The sequence below is a fragment of the Heteronotia binoei genome, chromosome 13 (assembly GCF_032191835.1).
Source record: "Heteronotia binoei isolate CCM8104 ecotype False Entrance Well chromosome 13, APGP_CSIRO_Hbin_v1, whole genome shotgun sequence".
Classification (NCBI taxonomy): Eukaryota; Metazoa; Chordata; class Lepidosauria; order Squamata; family Gekkonidae; genus Heteronotia; species Heteronotia binoei.
The window spans coordinates 25,729,901-25,732,873 of NC_083235.1; positions in this window are offsets into that span (position 1 = coordinate 25,729,901).

The following is a 2,973-nucleotide window of genomic DNA, read 5'->3' on the forward strand; positions in this document are numbered from 1 at the left end:
ATTTGTATCCCGCCCTTCCCACAAGTGGCTCAGGGCGGCTCCCAACAATTAGTCAAACATAAAATTAAACAAATATTTGAATATATAAATAATTAAAAAAATTAGAACAGTTAAAACCTTAAAACCATTAAACATTCCAAAACTGTGTGAACAGGAGTCTGGCAAAGCTACATTGAGTTTCTTGTCTCAGCTAGGTGTAAGCTAGCCGGAAGAGGGTCGTCTTACAGGCCCTGTGGAACTGAACAGGTCCCGCAGGGCCCTCACCTCCTCCGGCAGCTGATTCCACCATGTAGGGGCCATAACAGAGAAGGCCCTGTCTCTAGTGGATTTTAAGCAGGCTTCTTTTGGCCCAGGGATAGCGAGAAGATTTTGGGTTCCCGATCTCAGCACTCTCTGGGGAACGTGGGGAGAGACGGTCCTTCAGGTAGGCAAGTCCCAGGCCATATAGGGCTTTAAAGGTAATGACCAGCACCTTGTACCGAACTCGGTACATCACTGGAAGCCAGTGCAGGGTCCGAAGACCCGGCCAAATGTGTCCCCACTTTGGGAGACCCAATAACAGACGGGCCGCGGCATTCTGCACCAGCTGCAGTTTCCGAGTTCGGGACAGGGGCAGCCCCATGTAGAGGGCATTGCAGTAGTCCAACCTTGAGGTGACCGTAACATGGATCACTGTTGCTAGGTCGTCGCGCTCCAGGAAGGGGGCCAACTGCCTTGCCCGCCTAAGATGAAAAAATGCGGACTTGGCAGTGGCTGCTATCTGAGCCTCCTTCTTTAAAGAAGGCTCCAATAGTACCCCCAGGCTCTTGATCCTGTCCGCCGCCGTCAGCAGCGCACCGTCAAAAACTGGCAGGGGGATTCCCCCCCCCCCCGGTCCCTGACGACCCAAGCAAAGGACCTCTGTCTTCGCAGGATTTAGTCTCAGTCCGCTCAGTCTGAGCCACTCAGCCACGGCCTGTAGTGCCCGATCCAGATTTTCTGGGGCGCAGACCGGTTGGCCGTCCATCAGCAGATAGAGCTGGGTGTCATCAGCATACTGGTGACACCCCAGCCCATACCTTCGGGCAATCTGGACAAGGGGTCGCATATAGATGTTGAATAACATCGGGGAGAGAACCGCCCCTTGGGGCACACCACAATCGAGTGTGCACCTCCGGGATAGTTCCCCCCCAGTCGCGACCATGGCTGGCTCTAGATTGTCAGGCTCCCTAGTTAAGGCTAACTTCTGGAGGCCCCCCCCCCCGCATTGATAATGTCACCTAGTCACTTGGTAGTGCCGAATTTGGTTCCCCCAGAAGGCTGGCGCCTTAATTTGCCTACTGGCAGGGCTGGCCCTGCTGCCGCCTCACCTTCCTGCCATAGTGAGAGGTCTGGGGGCATAAGACAAGCCATCTTGGATCAGTCCAATGGCCCATCCAGTCAAGACTCTGTGTCACACAGTGACCAAAAACCCAGGTGCCATCAGGAGGTCCATCGGTGGGGCCAGGACACTAGAAGCCCTCCCACTGCACCCCCCTCCAAGCACCAAGAATACAAAGCATCACTGCCCCAGACAGAGAGTTCCAGAAATACCTTGCGGCTAATAGCCACTAATGGACCTCTGCTCCATATGTTTATCCAATCCCCTCTTGAAGCTGTCCATTCTGGCAGCCATCATACCTCCTGTGGCAGTGAATTCCATGTGTTAGTCACCCAAAGGTGATTAAGGAAGAAGTACTTCCTTTAGCCCGACTGCGCAGCAATTTCATTGAATGTCCACAAGTTCTCGTATCGTGAGAAAGGGAGAAAAGTACTTCTTTCTCTACCTTCTCTATCCCATGCATAATCTTGTAAACCTCTATCATGTCACCTCTCAGTCCAAGCTAAAGAGCCCCAAGCGTTTTAACCTTTCTTCAGGGCAGGGTCTGTGTGAAACTTCACTGCCCTGGACCAGGGTTGCCAAGTACCTTTAAGCCCCCAGCAGAAGTGACTCAGAAGTGATTTCATGTGGCGACCATCCTAGGCAATTCCGGGAAAACTCTATGGTTTGCCTGGACACTCTAGCCATTTGGGAGGGGGAAACTCTATGGTACCTCTTGGTACCTATTGTACCACCTCCCGGGTGGCGGAACCCCTTCTAGGACTGGGCAACCCTACCCTGGACACCAAAATTTGTTGTGCTGGCCCTCCTCACCACTATCACCTTAGACCGCTAAGTAAAAAAGAAATATGACATATCTGTGTGCATGCAACATACACTTAAAAACTTAATACAAGGAAAGAATAAGCATGTGCCGGTACTTATGCTCAGAACTCCAGAAATGGGAGACGTGCATGAAAACACTGCTGAAATACAGCTCATTTTGCAGAGGGAAACACTCTCAAAAGATGCACCTGTACATTTGCCTTGGTGACTGCAAAGAAAAATGTTATTTCTCCTGTCCTGTGCATAATCGCAGCAGGGTGCAATTACCAGTTCAAAGTCAAATGGCTATGACTGGGAAATTCAATAGCTCACGTCTCACATGGTGAGTAATTGAGGGACTGCTGTATAGATTAAATAGTCTAAAGGCACAGGCAAAACCCCCCTTGGACTGGGGAAGATATAATTATTATCTCTGGATGATGGTTAAAATGGTTTGCTATGGTTTTTAGAATATTAGAAATCCCAGCATATTACAGCACCAGCCATGCCTGGAAATCCAGTTGGTTGTGACAGTCAAGAAGATTGGAAGATGATGCCCGGTGTGTCCACTGGGTGGCGCTAGTGCTGCAGGAGATAGCATTTCTCTAGGATGTGGTCCCTTTTAATTGATCTGAGAGCTGCCCCAGAATCAAGATAGCAAGAAGCAGACATCTTTTCAAACTGTACGAAGAAAACCATGTGGAAGAGGAGCTCCCAATGGTGGATGTGCTGTAGAACCCTATATAAGCCAGTTGTGTTACAGAATACCATCTTTTTTTGGCAGCAGGAACTCCTTTGTATGTTAGGCC